This window comes from Triturus cristatus, chromosome 8 (assembly GCF_964204655.1).
Source record: "Triturus cristatus chromosome 8, aTriCri1.1, whole genome shotgun sequence".
Lineage (NCBI taxonomy): Eukaryota > Metazoa > Chordata > Amphibia > Caudata > Salamandridae > Triturus > Triturus cristatus.
Window position 1 is genome coordinate 736,383,383 of NC_140591.1, and position 25,966 is coordinate 736,409,348.

Consider the following 25,966-nt stretch of genomic DNA (forward strand, 5'->3'; position numbering starts at 1 on the left):
TTGTAAATGATAGTGCTATCGTTTGAGAAAGGGTAAGTTGAGACTGACTTTCATGCGTATTCACAGACCAAGCATCATAAAGATACCAGCATGATCTTCATTGCGGGCTTAGAGCCGGTATTAGCTTTTGAGCGGTAAGAGGATTTTGAGGGCTCGTTGGTCTAGGGGTATGATTCTCGCTTTGGGTGCGAGAGGTCCCGGGTTCAAATCCCGGACGAGCCCTTTTCTTGGTACTCTTTTCAAGTTGTTTTGAAGTTTGCGTTTCAAAACCAACATCAATTTTTTCTTTGCAGTAGTGGATAATTCTTTGCTAGAGTCTCATGCTTCAGCCCTGCCCAATCTGAGCTAATACCAAACATCTGGTCTTGCATGGCATGTACGAGCGTTCAGCTAGGGATGTCGGGCAGGTTGCATGAAAGAAATCTAAAGCCAGAGGCCCATGGAATAGCCAGTTCGGAGCAGTTTCATTACAGAAAAATCAACTGTAGGTATCTGTTTCTGTAGTGTAGTGGTTATCACGTTCGCCTCACACGCGAAAGGTCCCCGGTTCGAAACCGGGCAGAAACAGTTGTTATATTGTGTTGGCTACAATGTTGATAGGTGCCGTTTTGCCATGGAATTGTCCAAGCCCTGAAGATTATTTCATGCAATCTCGTTCCAAGAAAGGGAATTCTCTCAAAACACTAAAGTAATCGGCGTGTGGATGTATCTGTTGGTTCTCAGACCTTGCTTTTAAAAGAGCCCTGCAATCGGTTCACTGCTCACCTAGAACAAGCATTAACATGGAGAATTGTTGGCACCAACAGGAATCTTATTTTAGTGGAGTGTTTCTGGCTTTGAGTGCAGAGGCCCTCGGCTCAATTCCAAGATGATCCTTCTCAAGGTGATGATACAAATGCATTGTCACCTTTACGTTTAATGTCAGAATCATTTATTTCCAGTTGGTGGTGTAAGAATGTTTGCAACAGTATGGCGATTTTTCCTAGCCATGCATGAATGAAAGCATATCACTCGCCTTTAGGTGTTTTTCTAATACATTGATATTTGCATCTTCCTTCCTAGCCTGCATGTTTGACTATCTTACAGGCTGCATGTAATAAGTATCACATCAGGGCCCTTCTTCTACTCAATTCACAACTGTTCTATCACGACATAGATAAGAAAGCTGCATCTGCTTTTGTTGTGTAGCGGTAATCAGGTTTACCTGACGTGTGAAAGCCCCATGCTTTGAAAGTACACAGTAACAAAGAAACCGATGACTTTTATAAAAAGGTGTCATGTGTGTCTCTTACTTTGCACAAAAAGTGCCAGAGATGACTTCATTTGCAGTCACTTGAAAAGTAGGGATTCTCCAATAAATGGTAAATGGTTGAAACAAATCTGAAGAAATGCATGACATACCTGTGTGTGTGTGTGTATGCATGTATGTATATATAGGGAGAGAGAGAGCGTCAATATAAACAGACTTTATTTCAATCAAGCTGTCTTTTCTATCCTTCAGGAGCAGAATGTTCTGATCATCAGCGCTCCAGAATGTAGTGTTTTCTTGGCAAGCATCACATATTGTGATGTGTTAGCTAAAAGTTCCATATCCTAGAGACAGATATATTCCTCTGTACTTGTACCTTGGGGATTCATCAAAACCTGGCATCATAAGCAGCTTTCTACTGCCACAGACTGGACAGCGAAACAATTTAAAATATCCCAGAAAAAGAAAATAAGCATGCTTAATCAGAGCTTTCTGGACAGGAAGGACATTTGAGCAAGTGAGGAATAAGCACTGCTTTTGTTAATTTGCATAGGCAGAATAGAGACTTCTGGGAAAAGGCCGAAATTACAGTCACAGAAAATGGCTGCATCTATAGAGAACGCTAAGAAGTGTTGGCAGCTTTTCCTCTGACCCTGACCACTTTTACAAGCAATCCTATGATAGTCAGCAGGACCCACCCTAAAAAGGAAGGGGCATCCACTTGGACCCTTTCCACCTTTTCTAAATCTCGCCTGATTGAGCACTGATTGAGCAGATAAGCACATGTCATTCTCATTTCAGAAAGGTATTGGTTAGCTTGCTGCTAGCAGCTCAGTTATGTTATGATGTTAGAGGCTATGCAAGGAATGCTTTAGTCCAGCGATATGCAGTTTTTATTGCGCCTTGCATTCAGCAGGAAGATCTTTAGCTTGAATCTGTGGCCTAGGTATTCACCTTGGTATTTCTTTTGGCACAAAGTGAAGGAGTATTTGAGAGAAAATGCACAATGTGTTTCTTATGTTGTTATGAACAACTTGTTACTCTTTCTCATTAAGCTTCAGCCACTGAAGAAATATATAAATAAGGGCTGACTTCCTGTAAGACGTGTCCAAAGCTGGGACGGAATAAAAGGAGACACTTGTAAATGATAGTGCTATCGTTTGAGAAAGGGTAAGTTGAGACTGACTTTCATGCGTATTCACAGACCAAGCATCATAAAGATTCCAGCATGATCTTCATTGCGGGCTTAGAGCCGGTATTAGCTTTTGAGAGGTAAGAGGATTTTGAGGGCTCGTTGGTCTAGGGGTATGATTCTCGCTTTGGGTGCGAGAGGTCCCGGGTTCAAATCCCGGACGAGCCCTTTTCTTGGTACTCTTTTCAAGTTGTTTTGAAGTTTGCGTTTCAAAACCAACATCAATTTTTTCTTTGCAGTAGTGGATAATTCTTTGCTAGAGTCTCATGCTTCAGCCCTGCCCAGTCTGAGCTAATACCAAACATCTGGTCTTGCATGGCATGTACGAGCGTTCAGCTAGGGATGTCGGGCAGGTTGCATGAAAGAAATCTAAAGCCAGAGGCCCATGGAATAGCCAGTTCGGAGCAGTTTCATTACAGAAAAATCAACTGTAGGTATCTGTTTCTGTAGTGTAGTGGTTATCACGTTCGCCTCACACGCGAAAGGTCCCCGGTTCGAAACCGGGCTGAAACAGTTGTTATATTGTGTTGGCTACAATGTTGATAGGTGCCGTTTTGCCATGGAATTGTCCAAGCCCTGAAGATTATTTCATGCAATCTCGTTCCAAGAAAGGGAATTCTCTCAAAACACTAAAGTAATCGGCGTGTGGATGTATCTGTTGGTTCTCAGACCTTGCTTTCCAAAGAGCCCTGCAATCGGTTCACTGCTCACCTAGAACAAGCATTAACATGGAGAATTGTTGGCACCAACAGGAATCTTATTTTAGTGGAGTGTTTCTGGCTTTGAGTGCAGAGGCCCTCGGCTCAATTCCAAGATGATCCTTCTCAAGGTGATGATACAAATGCATTGTCACCTTTACGTTTAATGTCAGAATCATTTATTTCCAGTTGGTGGTGTAAGAATGTTTGCAACAGTATGGCGATTTTTCCTAGCCATGCATGAATGAAAGCATATCACTCGCCTTTAGGTGTTTTTCTAATACATTGATATTTGCATCTTCCTTCCTAGCCTGCATGTTTGACTATCTTACAGGCTGCATGTAATAAGTATCACATCAGGGCCCTTCTTCTACTCAATTCACAACTGTTCTATCACGACATAGATAAGAAAGCTGCATCTGCTTTTGTTGTGTAGTGGTAATCAGGTTTACCTGACGTGTGAAAGCCCCATGCTTTGAAAGTACACAGTAACAAAGAAACCGATGACTTTTATAAAAAGGTGTCATGTGTGTCTCTTACTTTGCACAAAAAGTGCCAGAGATGACTTCATTTGCAGTCACTTGAAAAGTAGGGATTCTCCAATAAATGGTAAATGGTTGAAACAAATCTGAAGAAATGCATGACATACCTGTGTGTGTGTGTGTACGCATGTATGTATATATAGGGAGAGAGAGAGCGTCAATATAAACAGACTTTATTTCAATCAAGCTGTCTTTTCTATCCTTCAGGAGCAGAATGTTCTGATCATCAGCGCTCCAGAATGTAGTGTTTTCTTGGCAAGCATCACATATTGTGATGTGTTAGCTAAAAGTTCCATATCCTAGAGACTGATATATTCCTCTGTACTTGTACCTTGGGGATTCATCAAAACCTGGCATCATAAGCAGCTTTCTACTGCCACAGACTGGACAGCGAAACAATTTAAAATATCCCAGAAAAAGAAAATAAGCATGCTTAATCAGAGCTTTCTGGACAGGAAGGACATTTGAGCAAGTGAGGAATAAGCACTGCTTTTGTTAATTTGCATAGGCAGAATAGAGATTTCTGGGAAAAGGCCGAAATTACAGTCACAGAAAATGGCTGCATCTATAGAGAACGCTAAGAAGTGTTGGCAGCTTTTCCTCTGACCCTGGCCACTTTTACAAGCAATCCTATGATAGTCAGCAGGACCCACCCTAAAAAGGAAGGGGCATCCACTTGGACCCTTTCCACCTTTTCTAAATCTCGCCTGATCGAGCCAATTGAGCACTGATTGAGCAGATAAGCACATGTCATTCTCATTTCAGAAAGGTATTGGTTAGCTTGCTGCTAGCAGCTCAGTTATGTTATGATGTTAGAGGCTATGCAAGGAATGCTTTAGTCCAGCGATATGCAGTTTTTATTGCGCCTTGCATTCAGCAGGAAGATCTTTAGCTTGAATCTGTGGCCTAGGTATTCACCTTGGTATTTCTTTTGGCACAAAGTGAAGGAGTATTTGAGAGAAAATGCACAATGTGTTTCTTATGCTGTTATGAACAACTTGTTACTCTTTCTCATTAAGCTTCAGCCACTGCAGAAATATATAAATAAGGGCTGACTTCCTGTAAGACGTGTCCAAAGCTGGGACGGAATAAAAGGAGACACTTGTAAATGATAGTGCTATCGTTTTAGAAAGGGTAAGTTGAGACTGACTTTCATGCGTATTCACAGACCAAGCATCATAAAGATACCAGCATGATCTTCATTGCGGGCTTAGAGCCGTTATTAGCTTTTGAGAGGTAAGAGGATTTTGAGGGCTCGTTGGTCTAGGGGTATGATTCTCGCTTTGGGTGCGAGAGGTCCCGGGTTCAAATCCCGGACGAGCCCTTTTCTTGGTACTCTTTTCAAGTTGTTTTGAAGTTTGCGTTTCAAAACCAACATCAATTTTTTCTTTGCAGTAGTGGATAATTCTTTGCTAGAGTCTCATGCTTCAGCCCTGCCCAGTCTGAGCTAATACCAAACATCTGGTCTTGCATGGCATGTACGAGCGTTCAGCTAGGGATGTCGGGCAGGTTGCATGAAAGAAATCTAAAGCCAGAGGCCCATGGAATAGCCAGTTCGGAGCAGTTTCATTACAGAAAAATCAATTGTAGGTATCTGTTTCTGTAGTGTAGTGGTTATCACGTTCGCCTCACACGCGAAAGGTCCCCGGTTCGAAACCGGGCAGAAACAGTTGTTATATTGTGTTGGCTACAATGTTGATAGGTGCCGTTTTGCCATGGAATTGTCCAAGCCCTGAAGATTATTTCATGCAATCTCGTTCCAAGAAAGGGAATTCTCTCAAAACACTAAAGTAATCAGCGTGTGGATGTATCTGTTGGTTCTCAGACCTTGCTTTCAAAAGAGCCCTGCAATCGGTTCACTGCTCACCTAGAACAAGCATTAACATGGAGAATTGTTGGCACCAACAGGAATCTTATTTTAGTGGAGTGTTTCTGGCTTTGAGTGCAGAGGCCCTCGGCTCAATTCCAAGATGATCCTTCTCAAGGTGATGATACAAATGCATTGTCACCTTTACGTTTAATGTCAGAATCATTTATTTCCAGTTGGTGGTGTAAGAATGTTTGCAACAGTATGGCGATTTTTCCTAGCCATGCATGAATGAAAGCATATCACTCGCCTTTAGGTGTTTTTCTAATACATTGATATTTGCATCTTCCTTCCTAGCCTGCATGTTTGACTATCTTACAGGCTGCATGTAATAAGTATCACATCAGGGCCCTTCTTCTACTCAATTCACAACTGTTCTATCACGACATAGATAAGAAAGCTGCATCTGCTTTTGTTGTGTAGTGGTAATCAGGTTTACCTGACGTGTGAAAGCCCCATGCTTTGAAAGTACACAGTAACAAAGAAACCGATGACTTTTATAAATAGGTGTCATGTGCGTCTCTTACTTTGCACAAAAAGTGCCAGAGATGACTTCATTTGCAGTCACTTGAAAAGTAGGGATTCTCCAATAAATGGTAAATGGTTGAAACAAATCTGAAGAAATGCATGACATACCTGTGTGTGTGTGTGTACGCATGTATGTATATATAGGGAGAGAGAGAGCGTCAATATAAACAGACTTTATTTCAATCAAGCTGTCTTTTCTATCCTTCAGGAGCAGAATGTTCTGATCATCAGCGCTCCAGAATGTAGTGTTTTCTTGGCAAGCATCACATATTGTGATGTGTTAGCTAAAAGTTCCATATCCTAGAGACTGATATATTCCTCTGTACTTGTACCTTGGGGATTCATCAAAACCTGGCATCATAAGCAGCTTTCTACTGCCACAGACTGGACAGCGAAACAATTTAAAATATCCCAGAAAAAGAAAATAAGCATGCTTAATCAGAGCTTTCTGGACAGGAAGGACCTTTGAGCAAGTGAGGAATAAGCACTGCTTTTGTTAATTTGCATAGGCAGAATAGAGACTTCTGGGAAAAGGCCGAAATTACAGTCACAGAAAATGGCTGCATCTATAGAGAACGCTAAGAAGTGTTGGCAGCTTTTCCTCTGACCCTGACCACTTTTACAAGCAATCCTATGATAGTCAGCAGGACCCACCCTAAAAAGGAAGGGGCATCCACTTGGACCCTTTCCACCTTTTCTAAATCTCGCCTGATTGAGCACTGATTGAGCAGATAAGCACATGTCATTCTCATTTCAGAAAGGTATTGGTTAGCTTGCTGCTAGCAGCTCAGTTATGTTATGATGTTAGAGGCTATGCAAGGAATGCTTTAGTCCAGCGATATGCAGTTTTTATTGCGCCTTGCCTTCACCAGGAAGATCTTTAGCTTGAATCTGGGGCCTAGGTATTCACCTTGGTATTTCTTTTGGCACAAAGTGAAGGAGTATTTGAGAGAAAATGCACAATGTGTTTCTTATGTTATTATGAACAACTTGTTACTCTTTCTCATTAAGCTTCAGCCACTGCAGAAATATATAAATAAGGGCTGACTTCCTGTAAGACGTGTCCAAAGCTGGGACGGAATAAAAGGAGACACTTGTAAATGATAGTGCTATCGTTTGAGAAAGGGTAAGTTGAGACTGACTTTCATGCGTATTCACAGACCAAGCATCATAAAGATACCAGCATGATCTTCATTGCGGGCTTAGAGCCGGTATTAGCTTTTGAGCGGTAAGAGGATTTTGAGGGCTCGTTGGTCTAGGGGTATGATTCTCGCTTTGGGTGCGAGAGGTCCCGGGTTCAAATCCCGGACGAGCCCTTTTCTTGGTACTCTTTTCAAGTTGTTTTGAAGTTTGCGTTTCAAAACCAACATCAATTTTTTCTTTGCAGTAGTGGATAATTCTTTGCTAGAGTCTCATGCTTCAGCCCTGCCCAATCTGAGCTAATACCAAACATCTGGTCTTGCATGGCATGTACGAGCGTTCAGCTAGGGATGTCGGGCAGGTTGCATGAAAGAAATCTAAAGCCAGAGGCCCATGGAATAGCCAGTTCGGAGCAGTTTCATTACAGAAAAATCAACTGTAGGTATCTGTTTCTGTAGTGTAGTGGTTATCACGTTCGCCTCACACGCGAAAGGTCCCCGGTTCGAAACCGGGCAGAAACAGTTGTTATATTGTGTTGGCTACAATGTTGATAGGTGCCGTTTTGCCATGGAATTGTCCAAGCCCTGAAGATTATTTCATGCAATCTCGTTCCAAGAAAGGGAATTCTCTCAAAACACTAAAGTAATCGGCGTGTGGATGTATCTGTTGGTTCTCAGACCTTGCTTTTAAAAGAGCCCTGCAATCGGTTCACTGCTCACCTAGAACAAGCATTAACATGGAGAATTGTTGGCACCAACAGGAATCTTATTTTAGTGGAGTGTTTCTGGCTTTGAGTGCAGAGGCCCTCGGCTCAATTCCAAGATGATCCTTCTCAAGGTGATGATACAAATGCATTGTCACCTTTACGTTTAATGTCAGAATCATTTATTTCCAGTTGGTGGTGTAAGAATGTTTGCAACAGTATGGCGATTTTTCCTAGCCATGCATGAATGAAAGCATATCACTCGCCTTTAGGTGTTTTTCTAATACATTGATATTTGCATCTTCCTTCCTAGCCTGCATGTTTGACTATCTTACAGGCTGCATGTAATAAGTATCACATCAGGGCCCTTCTTCTACTCAATTCACAACTGTTCTATCACGACATAGATAAGAAAGCTGCATCTGCTTTTGTTGTGTAGTGGTAATCAGGTTTACCTGACGTGTGAAAGCCCCATGCTTTGAAAGTACACAGTAACAAAGAAACCGATGACTTTTATAAAAAGGTGTCATGTGTGTCTCTTACTTTGCACAAAAAGTGCCAGAGATGACTTCATTTGCAGTCACTTGAAAAGTAGGGATTCTCCAATAAATGGTAAATGGTTGAAACAAATCTGAAGAAATGCATGACATACCTGTGTGTGTGTGTGTGTATGCATGTATGTATATATAGGGAGAGAGAGAGCGTCAATATAAACAGACTTTATTTCAATCAAGCTGTCTTTTCTATCCTTCAGGAGCAGAATGTTCTGATCATCAGCGCTCCAGAATGTAGTGTTTTCTTGGCAAGCATCACATATTGTGATGTGTTAGCTAAAAGTTCCATATCCTAGAGACAGATATATTCCTCTGTACTTGTACCTTGGGGATTCATCAAAACCTGGCATCATAAGCAGCTTTCTACTGCCACAGACTGGACAGCGAAACAATTTAAAATATCCCAGAAAAAGAAAATAAGCATGCTTAATCAGAGCTTTCTGGACAGGAAGGACATTTGAGCAAGTGAGGAATAAGCACTGCTTTTGTTAATTTGCATAGGCAGAATAGAGACTTCTGGGAAAAGGCCGAAATTACAGTCACAGAAAATGGCTGCATCTATAGAGAACGCTAAGAAGTGTTGGCAGCTTTTCCTCTGACCCTGACCACTTTTACAAGCAATCCTATGATAGTCAGCAGGACCCACCCTAAAAAGGAAGGGGCATCCACTTGGACCCTTTCCACCTTTTCTAAATCTCGCCTGATTGAGCACTGATTGAGCAGATAAGCACATGTCATTCTCATTTCAGAAAGGTATTGGTTAGCTTGCTGCTAGCAGCTCAGTTATGTTATGATGTTAGAGGCTATGCAAGGAATGCTTTAGTCCAGCGATATGCAGTTTTTATTGCGCCTTGCCTTCACCAGGAAGATCTTTAGCTTGAATCTGTGGCCTAGGTATTCACCTTGGTATTTCTTTTGGCACAAAGTGAAGGAGTATTTGAGAGAAAATGCACAATGTGTTTCTTATGTTATTATGAACAACTTGTTACTCTTTCTCATTAAGCTTCAGCCACTGCAGAAATATATAAATAAGGGCTGACTTCCTGTAAGACGTGTCCAAAGCTGGGACGGAATAAAAGGAGACACTTGTAAATGATAGTGCTATCGTTTGAGAAAGGGTAAGTTGAGACTGACTTTCATGCGTATTCACAGACCAAGCATCATAAAGATTCCAGCATGATCTTCATTGCGGGCTTAGAGCAGGTATTAGCTTTTGAGAGGTAAGAGGATTTTGAGGGCTCGTTGGTCTAGGGGTATGATTCTCGCTTTGGGTGCGAGAGGTCCCGGGTTCAAATCCCGGACGAGCCCTTTTCTTGGTACTCTTTTCAAGTTGTTTTGAAGTTTGCGTTTCAAAACCAACATCAATTTTTTCTTTGCAGTAGTGGATAATTCTTTGCTAGAGTCTCATGCTTCAGCCCTGCCCAGTCTGAGCTAATACCAAACATCTGGTCTTGCATGGCATGTACGAGCGTTCAGCTAGGGATGTCGGGCAGGTTGCATGAAAGAAATCTAAAGCCAGAGGCCCATGGAATAGCCAGTTCGGAGCAGTTTCATTACAGAAAAATCAACTGTAGGTATCTGTTTCTGTAGTGTAGTGGTTATCACGTTTGCCTCACACGCGAAAGGTCCCCGGTTCGAAACCGGGCAGAAACAGTTGTTATATTGTGTTGGCTACAATGTTGATAGGTGCCGTTTTGCCATGGAATTGTCCAAGCCCTGAAGATTATTTCATGCAATCTCGTTCCAAGAAAGGGAATTCTCTCAAAACACTAAAGTAATCGGCGTGTGGATGTATCTGTTGGTTCTCAGACCTTGCTTTCAAAAGAGCCCTGCAATCGGTTCACTGCTCACCTAGAACAAGCATTAACATGGAGAATTGTTGGCACCAACAGGAATCTTATTTTAGTGGAGTGTTTCTGGCTTTGAGTGCAGAGGCCCTCGGCTCAATTCCAAGATGATCCTTCTCAAGGTGATGATACAAATGCATTGTCACCTTTACGTTTAATGTCAGAATCATTTATTTCCAGTTGGTGGTGTAAGAATGTTTGCAACAGTATGGCGATTTTTCCTAGCCATGCATGAATGAAAGCATATCACTCGCCTTTAGGTGTTTTTCTAATACATTGATATTTGCATCTTCCTTCCTAGCCTGCATGTTTGACTATCTTACAGGCTGCATGTAATAAGTATCACATCAGGGCCCTTCTTCTACTCAATTCACAACTGTTCTATCACGACATAGATAAGAAAGCTGCATCTGCTTTTGTTGTGTAGTGGTAATCAGGTTTACCTGACGTGTGAAAGCCCCATGCTTTGAAAGTACACAGTAACAAAGAAACCGATGACTTTTATAAAAAGGTGTCATGTGTGTCTCTTACTTTGCACAAAAAGTGCCAGAGATGACTTCATTTGCAGTCACTTGAAAAGTAGGGATTCTCCAATAAATGGTAAATGGTTGAAACAAATCTGAAGAAATGCATGACATACCTGTGTGTGTGTGTGTACGCATGTATGTATATATAGGGAGAGAGAGAGCGTCAATATAAACAGACTTTATTTCAATCAAGCTGTCTTTTCTATCCTTCAGGAGCAGAATGTTCTGATCATCAGCGCTCCAGAATGTAGTGTTTTCTTGGCAAGCATCACATATTGTGATGTGTTAGCTAAAAGTTCCATATCCTAGAGACTGATATATTCCTCTGTACTTGTACCTTGGGGATTCATCAAAACCTGGCATCATAAGCAGCTTTCTACTGCCACAGACTGGACAGCGAAACAATTTAAAATATCCCAGAAAAAGAAAATAAGCATGCTTAATCAGAGCTTTCTGGACAGGAAGGACATTTGAGCAAGTGAGGAATAAGCACTGCTTTTGTTAATTTGCATAGGCAGAATAGAGACTTCTGGGAAAAGGCCGAAATTACAGTCACAGAAAATGGCTGCATCTATAGAGAACGCTAAGAAGTGTTGGCAGCTTTTCCTCTGACCCTGGCCACTTTTACAAGCAATCCTATGATAGTGAGCAGGACCCACCCTAAAAAGGAAGGGGCATCCACTTGGACCCTTTCCACCTTTTCTAAATCTCGCCTGATCGAGCCTGATTGAGCACTGATTGAGCAGATAAGCACATGTCATTCTCATTTCAGAAAGGTATTGGTTAGCTTGCTGCTAGCAGCTCAGTTATGTTATGATGTTAGAGGCTATGCAAGGAATGCTTTAGTCCAGCGATATGCAGTTTTTATTGCGCTTTGCATTCAGCAGGAAGATCTTTAGCTTGAATCTGTGGCCTAGGTATTCACCTTGGTATTTCTTTTGGCACAAAGTGAAGGAGTATTTGAGAGAAAATGCACAATGTGTTTCTTATGTTGTTATGAACAACTTGTTACTCTTTCTCATTAAGCTTCAGCCACTGCAGAAATATATAAATAAGGGCTGACTTCCTGTAAGACGTGTCCAAAGCTGGGACGGAATAAAAGGAGACACTTGTAAATGATAGTGCTATCGTTTGAGAAAGGGTAAGTTGAGACTGACTTTCATGCGTATTCACAGACCAAGCATCATAAAGATACCAGCATGATCTTCATTGCGGGCTTAGAGCCGGTATTAGCTTTTGAGAGGTAAGAGGATTTTGAGGGCTCGTTGGTCTATGTGTATGATTCTCGCTTTGGGTGCGAGAGGTCCCGGGTTCAAATCCCGGACGAGCCCTTTTCTTGGTACTCTTTTCAAGTTGTTTTGAAGTTTGCGTTTCAAAACCAACATCAATTTTTTCTTTGCAGTAGTGGATAATTCTTTGCTAGAGTCTCATGCTTCAGCCCTGCCCAGTCTGAGCTAATACCAAACATCTGGTCTTGCATGGCATGTACGAGCGTTCAGCTAGGGATGTCGGGCAGGTTGCATGAAAGAAATCTAAAGCCAGAGGCCCATGGAATAGCCAGTTCGGAGCAGTTTCATTACAGAAAAATCAACTGTAGGTATCTGTTTCTGTAGTGTAGTGGTTATCACGTTCGCCTCACACGCGAAAGGTCCCCGGTTCGAAACCGGGCAGAAACAGTTGTTATATTGTGTTGGCTACAATGTTGATAGGTGCCGTTTTGCCATGGAATTGTCCAAGCCCTGAAGATTATTTCATGCAATCTCGTTCCAAGAAAGGGAATTCTCTCAAAACACTAAAGTAATCGGCGTGTGGATGTATCTGTTGGTTCTCAGACCTTGCTTTCAAAAGAGCCCTGCAATCGGTTCACTGCTCACCTAGAACAAGCATTAACATGGAGAATTGTTGGCACCAACAGGAATCTTATTTTAGTGGAGTGTTTCTGGCTTTGAGTGCAGAGGCCCTCGGCTCAATTCCAAGATGATCCTTCTCAAGGTGATGATACAAATGCATTGTCACCTTTACGTTTAATGTCAGAATCATTTATTTCCAGTTGGTGGTGTAAGAATGTTTGCAACAGTATGGCGATTTTTCCTAGCCATGCATGAATGAAAGCATATCACTCGCCTTTAGGTGTTTTTCTAATACATTGATATTTGCATCTTCCTTCTTAGCCTGCATGTTTGACTATCTTACAGGCTGCATGTAATAAGTATCACATCAGGGCCCTTCTTCTACTCAATTCACAACTGTTCTATCACGACATAGATAAGAAAGCTGCATCTGCTTTTGTTGTGTAGTGGTAATCAGGTTTACCTGACGTGTGAAAGCCCCATGCTTTGAAAGTACACAGTAACAAAGAAACCGATGACTTTTATAAAAAGGTGTCATGTGTGTCTCTTACTTTGCACAAAAAGTGCCAGAGATGACTTCATTTGCAGTCACTTGAAAAGTAGGGATTCTCCAATAAATGGTAAATGGTTGAAACAAATCTGAAGAAATGCATGACATACCTGTGTGTGTGTGTGTACGCATGTATGTATATATAGGGAGAGAGAGAGCGTCAATATAAACAGACTTTATTTCAATCAAGCTGTCTTTTCTATCCTTCAGGAGCAGAATGTTCTGATCATCAGCGCTCCAGAATGTAGTGTTTTCTTGGCAAGCATCACATATTGTGATGTGTTAGCTAAAAGTTCCATATCCTAGAGACTGATATATTCCTCTGTACTTGTACCTTGGGGATTCATCAAAACCTGGCATCATAAGCAGCTTTCTACTGCCACAGACTGGACAGCGAAACAATTTAAAATATCCCAGAAAAAGAAAATAAGCATGCTTAATCAGAGCTTTCTGGACAGGAAGGACATTTGAGCAAGTGAGGAATAAGCACTGCTTTTGTTAATTTGCATAGGCAGAATAGAGATTTCTGGGAAAAGGCCGAAATTACAGTCACAGAAAATGGCTGCATCTATAGAGAACGCTAAGAAGTGTTGGCAGCTTTTCCTCTGACCCTGGCCACTTTTACAAGCAATCCTATGATAGTCAGCAGGACCCACCCTAAAAAGGAAGGGGCATCCACTTGGACCCTTTCCACCTTTTCTAAATCTCGCCTGATCGAGCCAATTGAGCACTGATTGAGCAGATAAGCACATGTCATTCTCATTTCAGAAAGGTATTGGTTAGCTTGCTGCTAGCAGCTCAGTTATGTTATGATGTTAGAGGCTATGCAAGGAATGCTTTAGTCCAGCGATATGCAGTTTTTATTGCGCCTTGCATTCAGCAGGAAGATCTTTAGCTTGAATCTGTGGCCTAGGTATTCACCTTGGTATTTCTTTTGGCACAAAGTGAAGGAGTATTTGAGAGAAAATGCACAATGTGTTTCTTATGTTGTTATGAACAACTTGTTACTCTTTCTCATTAAGCTTCAGCCACTGCAGAAATATATAAATAAGGGCTGACTTCCTGTAAGACGTGTCCAAAGCTGGGACGGAATAAAAGGAGACACTTGTAAATGATAGTGCTATCGTTTGAGAAAGGGTAAGTTGAGACTGACTTTCATGCGTATTCACAGACCAAGCATCATAAAGATACCAGCATGATCTTCATTGCGGGCTTAGAGCCGTTATTAGCTTTTGAGAGGTAAGAGGATTTTGAGGGCTCGTTGGTCTAGGGGTATGATTCTCACTTTGGGTGCGAGAGGTCCCGGGTTCAAATCCCCGACGAGCCCTTTTCTTGGTACTCTTTTCAAGTTGTTTTGAAGTTTGCGTTTCAAAACCAACATCAATTTTTTCTTTGCAGTAGTGGATAATTCTTTGCTAGAGTCTCATGCTTCAGCCCTGCCCAGTCTGAGCTAATACCAAACATCTGGTCTTGCATGGCATGTACGAGCGTTCAGCTAGGGATGTCGGGCAGGTTGCATGAAAGAAATCTAAAGCCAGAGGCCCATGGAATAGCCAGTTCGGAGCAGTTTCATTACAGAAAAATCAACTGTAGGTATCTGTTTCTGTAGTGTAGTGGTTATCACGTTCGCCTCACATGCGAAAGGTCCCCGGTTCGAAACCGGGCAGAAACAGTTGTTATATTGTGTTGGCTACAATGTTGATAGGTGCCGTTTTGCCATGGAATTGTCCAAGCCCTGAAGATTATTTCATGCAATCTCGTTCCAAGAAAGGGAATTCTCTCAAAACACTAAAGTAATCAGCGTGTGGATGTATCTGTTGGTTCTCAGACCTTGCTTTCAAAAGAGCCCTGCAATCGGTTCACTGCTCACCTAGAACAAGCATTAACATGGAGAATTGTTGGCACCAACAGGAATCTTATTTTAGTGGAGTGTTTCTGGCTTTGAGTGCAGAGGCCCTCGGCTCAATTCCAAGATGATCCTTCTCAAGGTGATGATACAAATGCATTGTCACCTTTACGTTTAATGTCAGAATCATTTATTTCCAGTTGGTGGTGTAAGAATGTTTGCAACAGTATGGCGATTTTTCCTAGCCATGCATGAATGAAAGCATATCACTCGCCTTTAGGTGTTTTTCTAATACATTGATATTTGCATCTTCCTTCCTAGCCTGCATGTTTGACTATCTTACAGGCTGCATGTAATAAGTATCACATCAGGGCCCTTCTTCTACTCAATTCACAACTGTTCTATCACGACATAGATAAGAAAGCTGCATCTGCTTTTGTTGTGTAGTGGTAATCAGGTTTACCTGACGTGTGAAAGCCCCACGCTTTGAAAGTACACAGTAACAAAGAAACCGATGACTTTTATAAAAAGGTGTCATGTGTGTCTCTTACTTTGCACAAAAAGTGCCAGAGATGACTTCATTTGCAGTCACTTGAAAAGTAGGGATTCTCCAATAAATGGTAAATGGTTGAAACAAATCTGAAGAAATGCATGACATACCTGTGTGTGTGTGTGTACGCATGTATGTATATATAGGGAGAGAGAGAGCGTCAATATAAACAGACTTTATTTCAATCAAGCTGTCTTTTCTATCCTTCAGGAGCAGAATGTTCTGATCATCAGCGCTCCAGAATGTAGTGTTTTCTTGGCAAGCATCACATATTGTGATGTGTTAGCTAAAAGTTCCATATCCTAGAGACTGATATATTCCTCTGTACTTGTACCTTGGGGATTCATCAAAACCTGGCATCATAAGCAGCTTTCTACTGCCACAGACTGGACAGCGAAACAATTTAAAATATCCCAGAAAAAGAAAATAAGCATGCTTAATCAGAGCTTTCTGGACAGGAAGGACCTTTGAGCAAGTGAGGAATAAGCACTGCTTTTGTTAATTTGCATAGGCAGAATAGAGACTTCTGGGAAAAGGCCGAAATTACAGTCACAGAAAATGGCTGCATCTATAGAGAACGCTAAGAAGTGTTGGCAGCTTTTCCTCTGACCCTGACCACTTTTACAAGCAATCCTATGATAGTCAGCAGGACCCACCCTAAAAAGGAAGGGGCATCCACTTGGACCCTTTCCACCTTTTCTAAATCTTGCCTGATTGAGCACTGATTGAGCAGATAAGCACATGTCATTCTCATTTCAGAAAGGTATTGGTTAGCTTGCTGCTAGCAGCTCAGTTATGTTATGATGTTAGAGGCTATGCAAGGAATGCTTTAGTCCAGCGATATGCAGTTTTTATTGCGCCTTGCCTTCACCAGGAAGATCTTTAGCTTGAATCTGTGGCCTAGGTATTCACCTTGGTATTTCTTTTGGCACAAAGTGAAGGAGTATTTGAGAGAAAATGCACAATGTGTTTCTTATGTTATTATGAACAACTTGTTACTCTTTCTCATTAAGCTTCAGCCACTGCAGAAATATATAATTAAGGGCTGACTTCCTGTAAGACGTGTCCAAAGCTGGGACGGAATAAAAGGAGACACTTGTAAATGATAGTGCTATCGTTTGAGAAAGGGTAAGTTGAGACTGACTTTCATGCGTATTCACAGACCAAGCATCATAAAGATACCAGCATGATCTTCATTGCGGGCTTAGAGCCGGTATTAGCTTTTGAGCGGTAAGAGGATTTTGAGGGCTCGTTGGTCTAGGGGTATGATTCTCGCTTTGGGTGCGAGAGGTCCCGGGTTCAAATCCCGGACGAGCCCTTTTCTTGGTACTCTTTTCAAGTTGTTTTGAAGTTTGCGTTTCAAAACCAACATCAATTTTTTCTTTGCAGTAGTGGATAATTCTTTGCTAGAGTCTCATGCTTCAGCCCTGCCCAATCTGAGCTAATACCAAACATCTGGTCTTGCATGGCATGTACGAGCGTTCAGCTAGGGATGTCGGGCAGGTTGCATGAAAGAAATCTAAAGCCAGAGGCCCATGGAATAGCCAGTTCGGAGCAGTTTCATTACAGAAAAATCAACTGTAGGTATCTGTTTCTGTAGTGTAGTGGTTATCACGTTCGCCTCACATGCGAAAGGTCCCCGGTTCGAAACCGGGCAGAAACAGTTGTTATATTGTGTTGGCTACAATGTTGATAGGTGCCGTTTTGCCATGGAATTGTCCAAGCCCTGAAGATTATTTCATGCAATCTCGTTCCAAGAAAGGGAATTCTCTCAAAACACTAAAGTAATCTGCGTGTGGATGTATCTGTTGGTTCTCAGACCTTGCTTTCAAAAGAGCCCTGCAATCGGTTCACTGCTCACCTAGAACAAGCATTAACATGGAGAATTGTTGGCACCAACAGGAATCTTATTTTAGTGGAGTGTTTCTGGCTTTGAGTGCAGAGGCCCTCGGCTCAATTCCAAGATGATCCTTCTCAAGGTGATGATACAAATGCATTGTCACCTTTACGTTTAATGTCAGAATCATTTATTTCCAGTTGGTGGTGTAAGAATGTTTGCAACAGTATGGCGATTTTTCCTAGCCATGCATGAATGAAAGCATATCACTCGCCTTTAGGTGTTTTTCTAATACATTGATATTTGCATCTTCCTTCGTAGCCTGCATGTTTGACTATCTTACAGGCTGCATGTAATAAGTATCACATCAGGGCCCTTCTTCTACTCAATTCACAACTGTTCTATCACGACATAGATAAGAAAGCTGCATCTGCTTTTGTTGTGTAGTGGTAATCAGGTTTACCTGACGTGTGAAAGCCCCATGCTTTGAAAGTACACAGTAACAAAGAAACCGATGACTTTTATAAAAATGTGTCATGTGTGTCTCTTACTTTGCTCAAAAAGTGCCAGAGATGACTTCATTTGCAGTCACTTGAAAAGTAGGGATTCTCCAATAAATGGTAAATGGTTGAAACAAATCTGAAGAAATGCATGACATACCTGTGTGTGTGTGTGTATGCATGTATGTATATATAGGGAGAGAGAGAGCGTCAATATAAACAGACTTTATTTCAATCAAGCTGTCTTTTCTATCCTTCAGGAGCAGAATGTTCTGATCATCAGCGCTCCAGAATGTAGTGTTTTCTTGGCAAGCATCACATATTGTGATGTGTTAGCTAAAAGTTCCATATCCTAGAGACAGATATATTCCTCTGTACTTGTACCTTGGGGATTCATCAAAACCTGGCATCATAAGCAGCTTTCTACTGCCACAGACTGGACAGCGAAACAATTTAAAATATCCCAGAAAAAGAAAATAAGCATGCTTAATCAGAGCTTTCTGGACAGGAAGGACATTTGAGCAAGTGAGGAATAAGCACTGCTTTTGTTAATTTGCATAGGCAGAATAGAGACTTCTGGGAAAAGGCCGAAATTACAGTCACAGAAAATGGCTGCATCTATAGAGAACGCTAAGAAGTGTTGGCAGCTTTTCCTCTGACCCTGACCACTTTTACAAGCAATCCTATGATAGTCAGCAGGACCCACCCTAAAAAGGAAGGGGCATCCACTTGGACCCTTTCCACCTTTTCTAAATCTCGCCTGATTGAGCACTGATTGAGCAGATAAGCACATGTCATTCTCATTTCAGAAAGGTATTGGTTAGCTTGCTGCTAGCAGCTCAGTTATGTTATGATGTTAGAGGCTATGCAAGGAATGCTTTAGTCCAGCGATATGCAGTTTTTATTGCGCCTTGCATTCAGCAGGAAGATCTTTAGCTTGAATCTGTGGCCTAGGTATTCACCTTGGTATTTCTTTTGGCACAAAGTGAAGGAGTATTTGAGAGAAAATGCACAATGTGTTTCTTATGTTGTTATGAACAACTTGTTACTCTTTCTCATTAAGCTTCAGCCACTGAAGAAATATATAAATAAGGGCTGACTTCCTGTAAGACGTGTCCAAAGCTGGGACGGAATAAAAGGAGACACTTGTAAATGATAGTGCTATCGTTTGAGAAAGGGTAAGTTGAGACTGACTTTCATGCGTATTCACAGACCAAGCATCATAAAGATTCCAGCATGATCTTCATTGCGGGCTTAGAGCCGGTATTAGCTTTTGAGAGGTAAGAGGATTTTGAGGGCTCGTTGGTCTAGGGGTATGATTCTCGCTTTGGGTGCGAGAGGTCCCGGGTTCAAATCTCGGACGAGCCCTTTTCTTGGTACTCTTTTCAAGTTGTTTTGAAGTTTGCGTTTCAAAACCAACATCAATTTTTTCTTTGCAGTAGTGGATAATTCTTTGCTAGAGTCTCATGCTTCAGCCCTGCCCAGTCTGAGCTAATACCAAACATCTGGTCTTGCATGGCATGTACGAGCGTTCAGCTAGGGATGTCGGGCAGGTTGCATGAAAGAAATCTAAAGCCAGAGGCCCATGGAATAGCCAGTTCGGAGCAGTTTCATTACAGAAAAATCAACTGTAGGTATCTTTTTCTGTAGTGTAGTGGTTATCACGTTTGCCTCACACGCGAAAGGTCCCCGGTTCGAAACCGGGCAGAAACAGTTGTTATATTGTGTTGGCTACAATTTTGATAGGTGCCGTTTTGCCATGGAATTGTCCAAGCCCTGAAGATTATTTCATGCAATCTCGTTCCAAGAAAGGGAATTCTCTCAAAACACTAAAGTAATCGGCGTGTGGATGTATCTGTTGGTTCTCAGACCTTGCTTTCAAAAGAGCCCTGCAATCGGTTCACTGCTCACCTAGAACAAGCATTAACATGGAGAATTGTTGGCACCAACAGGAATCTTATTTTAGTGGAGTGTTTCTGGCTTTGAGTGCAGAGGCCCTCGGCTCAATTCCAAGATGATCCTTCTCAAGGTGATGATACAAATGCATTGTCACCTTTACGTTTAATGTCAGAATCATTTATTTCCAGTTGGTGGTGTAAGAATGTTTGCAACAGTATGGCGATTTTTCCTAGCCATGCATGAATGAAAGCATATCACTCGCCTTTAGGTGTTTTTCTAATACATTGATATTTGCATCTTCCTTCCTAGCCTGCATGTTTGACTATCTTACAGGCTGCATGTAATAAGTATCACATCAGGGCCCTTCTTCTACTCAATTCACAACTGTTCTATCACGACATAGATAAGAAAGCTGCATCTGCTTTTGTTGTGTAGTGGTAATCAGGTTTACCTGACGTGTGAAAGCCCCATGCTTTGAAAGTACACAGTAACAAAGAAACCGATGACTTTTATAAAAAGGTGTCATGTGTGTCTCTTACTTTGCACAAAAAGTGCCAGAGATGACTTCATTTGCAGTCACTTGAAAAGTAGGGATTCTCCAATAAATGGTAAATGGTTGAAACAAATCTGAAGAAATGCATGACATACATGTGTGTGTGTGTGTATGCATGTATGTATATATAGGGAGAGAGAGAGCGTCAATATAAACAGACTTTATTTCAATCAAGCTGTCTTTTCTATCCTTCAGGAGCAGAATGTTCTGATCATCAGCGCTCCAGAATGTAGTGTTTTCTTGGCAAGCATCACATATTGTGATGTGTTAGCTAAAAGTTCCATATCCTAGAGACTGATATATTCCTCTGTACTTGTACCTTGGGGATTCATCAAAACCTGGCATCATAAGCAGCTTTCTACTGCCACAGACTGGACAGCGAAACAATTTAAAATATCCCAGAAAAAGAAAATAAGCATGCTTAATCAGAGCTTTCTGGACAGGAAGGACATTTGAGCAAGTGAGGAATAAGCACTGCTTTTGTTAATTTGCATAGGCAGAATAGAGACTTCTGGGAAAAGGCCGAAATTACAGTCACAGAAAATGGCTGCATCTATAGAGAACGCTAAGAAGTGTTGGCAGCTTTTCCTCTGACCCTGGCCACTTTTACAAGCAATCCTATGATAGTGAGCAGGACCCACCCTAAAAAGGAAGGGGCATCCACTTGGACCCTTTCCACCTTTTCTAAATCTCGCCTGATCGAGCCTGATTGAGCACTGATTGAGCAGATAAGCACATGTCATTCTCATTTCAGAAAGGTATTGGTTAGCTTGCTGCTAGCAGCTCAGTTATGTTATGATGTTAGAGGCTGTGCAAGGAATGCTTTAGTCCAGCGATATGCAGTTTTTATTGCGCCTTGCATTCAGCAGGAAGATCTTTAGCTTGAATCTGTGGCCTAGGTATTGACCTTGGTATTTCTTTTGGCACAAAGTGAAGGAGTATTTGAGAGAAAATGCACAATGTGTTTCTTATGTTGTTATGAACAACTTGTTACTCTTTCTCATTAAGCTTCAGCCACTGCAGAAATATATAAATAAGGGCTGACTTCCTGTAAGACGTGTCCAAAGCTGGGACGGAATAAAAGGAGACACTTGTAAATGATAGTGCTATCGTTTGAGAAAGGGTAAGTTGAGACTGACTTTCATGCGTATTCACAGACCAAGCATCATAAAGATACCAGCATGATCTTCATTGCGGGCTTAGAGCCGGTATTAGCTTTTGAGAGGTAAGAGGATTTTGAGGGCTCGTTGGTCTAGGGGTATGATTCTCGCTTTGGGTGCGAGAGGTCCCGGGTTCAAATCCCGGACGAGCCCTTTTCTTGGTACTCTTTTCAAGTTGTTTTGAAGTTTGCGTTTCAAAACCAACATCAATTTTTTCTTTGCAGTAGTGGATAATTCTTTGCTAGAGTCTCATGCTTCAGCCCTGCCCAGTCTGAGCTAATACCAAACATCTGGTCTTGCATGGCATGTACGAGCGTTCAGCTAGGGATGTCGGGCAGGTTGCATGAAAGAAATCTAAAACCAGAGGCCCATGGAATAGCCAGTTCGGAGCAGTTTCATTACAGAAAAATCAACTGTAGGTATCTGTTTCTGTTGTGTAGTGGTTATCACGTTCGCCTCACACGCGAAAGGTCCCCCGGTTCGAAACCGGGCAGAAACAGTTGTTATATTGTGTTGGCTACAATGTTGATAGGTGCCGTTTTGCCATGGAATTGTCCAAGCCCTGAAGATTATTTCATGCAATCTCGTTCCAAGAAAGGGAATTCTCTCAAAACACTAAAGTAATCAGCGTGTGGATGTATCTGTTGGTTCTCAGACCTTGCTTTCAAAAGAGCCCTGCAATCGGTTCACTGCTCACCTAGAACAAGCATTAACATGGAGAATTGTTGGCACCAACAGGAATCTTATTTTAGTGGAGTGTTTCTGGCTTTGAGTGCAGAGGCCCTCGGCTCAATTCCAAGATGATCCTTCTCAAGGTGATGATACAAATGCATTGTCACCTTTACGTTTAATGTCAGAATCATTTATTTCCAGTTGGTGGTGTAAGAATGTTTGCAACAGTATGGCGATTTTTCCTAGCCATGCATGAATGAAAGCATATCACTCGCCTTTAGGTGTTTTTCTAATACATTGATATTTGCATCTTCCTTCCTAGCCTGCATGTTTGACTATCTTACAGGCTGCATGTAATAAGTATCACATCAGGGACCTTCTTCTACTCAATTCACAACTGTTCTATCACGACATAGATAAGAAAGCTGCATCTGCTTTTGTTGTGTAGTGGTAATCAGGTTTACCTGACGTGTGAAAGCCCCACGCTTTGAAAGTACACAGTAACAAAGAAACCGATGACTTTTATAAAAAGGTGTCATGTGTGTCTCTTACTTTGCACAAAAAGTGCCAGAGATGACTTCATTTGCAGTCACTTGAAAAGTAGGGATTCTCCAATAAATGGTAAATGGTTGAAACAAATCTGAAGAAATGCATGACATACCTGTGTGTGTGTGTGTACGCATGTATGTATATATAGGGAGAGAGAGAGCGTCAATATAAACAGACTTTATTTCAATCAAGCTGTCTTTTCTATCCTTCAGGAGCAGAATGTTCTGATCATCAGCGCTCCAGAATGTAGTGTTTTCTTGGCAAGCATCACATATTGTGATGTGTTAGCTAAAAGTTCCATATCCTAGAGACTGATATATTCCTCTGTACTTGTACCTTGGGGATTCATCAAAACCTGGCATCATAAGCAGCTTTCTACTGCCACAGACTGGACAGCGAAACAATTTAAAATATCCCAGAAAAAGAAAATAAGCATGCTTAATCAGAGCTTTCTGGACAGGAAGGACCTTTGAGCAAGTGAGGAATAAGCACTGCTTTTGTTAATTTGCATAGGCAGAATAGAGACTTCTGGGAAAAGGCCGAAATTACAGTCACAGAAAATGGCTGCATCTATAGAGAACGCTAAGAAGTGTTGGCAGCTTTTCCTCTGACCCTGACCACTTTTACAAGCAATCCTATGATAGTCAGCAGGACCCACCCTAAAAAGGAAGGGGCATCCACTTGGACCCTTTCCACCTTTTCTAAATCTCGCCTGATTGAGCACTGATTGAGCAGATAAGCACATGTCATTCTCATTTCAGAAAGGTATTGGTTAGCTTGCTGCTAGCAGCTCAGTTATGTTATGATGTTAGAGGCTATGCAAGGAATGCTTTAGTCCAGCGATATGCAGTTTTTATTGCGCCTTGCCTTCACCAGGAAGATCTTTAGCTTGAATCTGTGGCCTAGGTATTCACCTTGGTATTTCTTTTGGCACAAAGTGAAGGAGTATTTGAGAGAAAATGCACAATGTGTTTCTTATGTTATTATGAACAACTTGTTACTCTTTCTCATTAAGCTTCAGCCACTGCAGAAATATATAATTAAGGGCTGACTTCCTGTAAGACGTGTCCAAAGCTGGGACGGAATAAAAGGAGACACTTGTAAATGATAGTGCTATCGTTTGAGAAAGGGTAAGTTGAGACTGACTTTCATGCGTATTCACAGACCAAGCATCATAAAGATACCAGCATGATCTTCATTGCGGGCTTAGAGCCGGTATTAGCTTTTGAGCGGTAAGAGGATTTTGAGGGCTCGTTGGTCTAGGGGTATGATTCTCGCTTTGGGTGCGAGAGGTCCCGGGTTCAAATCCCGGACGAGCCCTTTTCTTGGTACTCTTTTCAAGTTGTTTTGAAGTTTGCGTTTCAAAACCAACATCAATTTTTTCTTTGCAGTAGTGGATAATTCTTTGCTAGAGTCTCATGCTTCAGCCCTGCCCAATCTGAGCTAATACCAAACATCTGGTCTTGCATGGCATGTACGAGCGTTCAGCTAGGGATGTCGGGCAGGTTGCATGAAAGAAATCTAAAGCCAGAGGCCCATGGAATAGCCAGTTCGGAGCAGTTTCATTACAGAAAAATCAACTGTAGGTATCTGTTTCTGTAGTGTAGTGGTTATCACGTTCGCCTCACATGCGAAAGGTCCCCGGTTCGAAACCGGGCAGAAACAGTTGTTATATTGTGTTGGCTACAATGTTGATAGGTGCCGTTTTGCCATGGAATTGTCCAAGCCCTGAAGATTATTTCATGCAATCTCGTTCCAAGAAAGGGAATTCTCTCAAAACACTAAAGTAATCGGCGTGTGGATGTATCTGTTGGTTCTCAGACCTTGCTTTCAAAAGAGCCCTGCAATCGGTTCACTGCTCACCTAGAACAAGCATTAACATGGAGAATTGTTGGCACCAACAGGAATCTTATTTTAGTGGAGTGTTTCTGGCTTTGAGTGCAGAGGCCCTCGGCTCAATTCCAAGATGATCCTTCTCAAGGTGATGATACAAATGCATTGTCACCTTTACGTTTAATGTCAGAATCATTTATTTCCAGTTGGTGGTGTAAGAATGTTTGCAACAGTATGGCGATTTTTCCTAGCCATGCATGAATGAAAGCATATCACTCGCCTTTAGGTGTTTTTCTAATACATTGATATTTGCATCTTCCTTCCTAGCCTGCATGTTTGACTATCTTACAGGCTGCATGTAATAAGTATCACATCAGGGCCCTTCTTCTACTCAATTCACAACTGTTCTATCACGACATAGATAAGAAAGCTGCATCTGCTTTTGTTGTGTAGTGGTAATCAGGTTTACCTGACGTGTGAAAGCCCCATGCTTTGAAAGTACACAGTAACAAAGAAACCGATGACTTTTATAAAAAGGTGTCATGTGTGTCTCTTACTTTGCTCAAAAAGTGCCAGAGATGACTTCATTTGCAGTCACTTGAAAAGTAGGGATTCTCCAATAAATGGTAAATGGTTGAAACAAATCTGAAGAAATGCATGACATACCTGTGTGTGTGTGTGTATGCATGTATGTATATATAGGGAGAGAGAGAGCGTCAATATAAACAGACTTTATTTCAATCAAGCTGTCTTTTCTATCCTTCAGGAGCAGAATGTTCTGATCATCAGCGCTCCAGAATGTAGTGTTTTCTTGGCAAGCATCACATATTGTGATGTGTTAGCTAAAAGTTCCATATCCTAGAGACAGATATATTCCTCTGTACTTGTACCTTGGGGATTCATCAAAACCTGGCATCATAAGCAGCTTTCTACTGCCACAGACTGGACAGCGAAACAATTTAAAATATCCCAGAAAAAGAAAATAAGCATGCTTAATCAGAGCTTTCTGGACAGGAAGGACATTTGAGCAAGTGAGGAATAAGCACTGCTTTTGTTAATTTGCATAGGCAGAATAGAGACTTCTGGGAAAAGGCCGAAATTACAGTCACAGAAAATGGCTGCATCTATAGAGAACGCTAAGAAGTGTTGGCAGCTTTTCCTCTGACCCTGACCACTTTTACAAGCAATCCTATGATAGTCAGCAGGACCCACCCTAAAAAGGAAGGGGCATCCACTTGGACCCTTTCCACCTTTTCTAAATCTCGCCTGATTGAGCACTGATTGAGCAGATAAGCACATGTCATTCTCATTTCAGAAAGG

The 25,966-nt window shown here is 41.7% G+C and overlaps 17 non-coding genes across 17 annotated transcripts; all 17 read left to right on the forward strand.

The window, feature by feature from the left end:
* Positions 1-150: 150 nt before the first annotated feature.
* TRNAP-UGG (transfer RNA proline (anticodon UGG)) lies at positions 151-222 on the forward strand. The gene has a single exon. It is a non-coding gene; the product is annotated as a tRNA-Pro (tRNA).
* Positions 223-494: 272 nt separating this feature from the next.
* On the forward strand, positions 495-567 carry TRNAV-CAC (transfer RNA valine (anticodon CAC)). The gene has a single exon. It is a non-coding gene; the product is annotated as a tRNA-Val (tRNA).
* A 1,970-nt stretch (positions 568-2,537) lies between these two features.
* Positions 2,538-2,609, forward strand: TRNAP-UGG (transfer RNA proline (anticodon UGG)). Its single transcript has one exon. It is a non-coding gene; the product is annotated as a tRNA-Pro (tRNA).
* A 272-nt stretch (positions 2,610-2,881) lies between these two features.
* Positions 2,882-2,954, forward strand: TRNAV-CAC (transfer RNA valine (anticodon CAC)). The gene has a single exon. It is a non-coding gene; the product is annotated as a tRNA-Val (tRNA).
* Positions 2,955-4,933: 1,979 nt separating this feature from the next.
* Positions 4,934-5,005, forward strand: TRNAP-UGG (transfer RNA proline (anticodon UGG)). Its single transcript has one exon. It is a non-coding gene; the product is annotated as a tRNA-Pro (tRNA).
* A 272-nt stretch (positions 5,006-5,277) lies between these two features.
* Positions 5,278-5,350, forward strand: TRNAV-CAC (transfer RNA valine (anticodon CAC)). Its single transcript has one exon. It is a non-coding gene; the product is annotated as a tRNA-Val (tRNA).
* Positions 5,351-7,320: 1,970 nt separating this feature from the next.
* Positions 7,321-7,392, forward strand: TRNAP-UGG (transfer RNA proline (anticodon UGG)). The gene has a single exon. It is a non-coding gene; the product is annotated as a tRNA-Pro (tRNA).
* A 272-nt stretch (positions 7,393-7,664) lies between these two features.
* On the forward strand, positions 7,665-7,737 carry TRNAV-CAC (transfer RNA valine (anticodon CAC)). The gene has a single exon. It is a non-coding gene; the product is annotated as a tRNA-Val (tRNA).
* Positions 7,738-9,709: 1,972 nt separating this feature from the next.
* TRNAP-UGG (transfer RNA proline (anticodon UGG)) lies at positions 9,710-9,781 on the forward strand. Its single transcript has one exon. It is a non-coding gene; the product is annotated as a tRNA-Pro (tRNA).
* A 272-nt stretch (positions 9,782-10,053) lies between these two features.
* Positions 10,054-10,126, forward strand: TRNAV-CAC (transfer RNA valine (anticodon CAC)). Its single transcript has one exon. It is a non-coding gene; the product is annotated as a tRNA-Val (tRNA).
* A 2,324-nt stretch (positions 10,127-12,450) lies between these two features.
* TRNAV-CAC (transfer RNA valine (anticodon CAC)) lies at positions 12,451-12,523 on the forward strand. The gene has a single exon. It is a non-coding gene; the product is annotated as a tRNA-Val (tRNA).
* A 2,323-nt stretch (positions 12,524-14,846) lies between these two features.
* On the forward strand, positions 14,847-14,919 carry TRNAV-CAC (transfer RNA valine (anticodon CAC)). The gene has a single exon. It is a non-coding gene; the product is annotated as a tRNA-Val (tRNA).
* A 1,970-nt stretch (positions 14,920-16,889) lies between these two features.
* Positions 16,890-16,961, forward strand: TRNAP-UGG (transfer RNA proline (anticodon UGG)). The gene has a single exon. It is a non-coding gene; the product is annotated as a tRNA-Pro (tRNA).
* Positions 16,962-17,233: 272 nt separating this feature from the next.
* On the forward strand, positions 17,234-17,306 carry TRNAV-CAC (transfer RNA valine (anticodon CAC)). Its single transcript has one exon. It is a non-coding gene; the product is annotated as a tRNA-Val (tRNA).
* A 4,367-nt stretch (positions 17,307-21,673) lies between these two features.
* TRNAP-UGG (transfer RNA proline (anticodon UGG)) lies at positions 21,674-21,745 on the forward strand. The gene has a single exon. It is a non-coding gene; the product is annotated as a tRNA-Pro (tRNA).
* Positions 21,746-24,061: 2,316 nt separating this feature from the next.
* On the forward strand, positions 24,062-24,133 carry TRNAP-UGG (transfer RNA proline (anticodon UGG)). The gene has a single exon. It is a non-coding gene; the product is annotated as a tRNA-Pro (tRNA).
* A 272-nt stretch (positions 24,134-24,405) lies between these two features.
* On the forward strand, positions 24,406-24,478 carry TRNAV-CAC (transfer RNA valine (anticodon CAC)). The gene has a single exon. It is a non-coding gene; the product is annotated as a tRNA-Val (tRNA).
* The last annotated feature ends 1,488 nt before the right edge of the window (positions 24,479-25,966 follow it).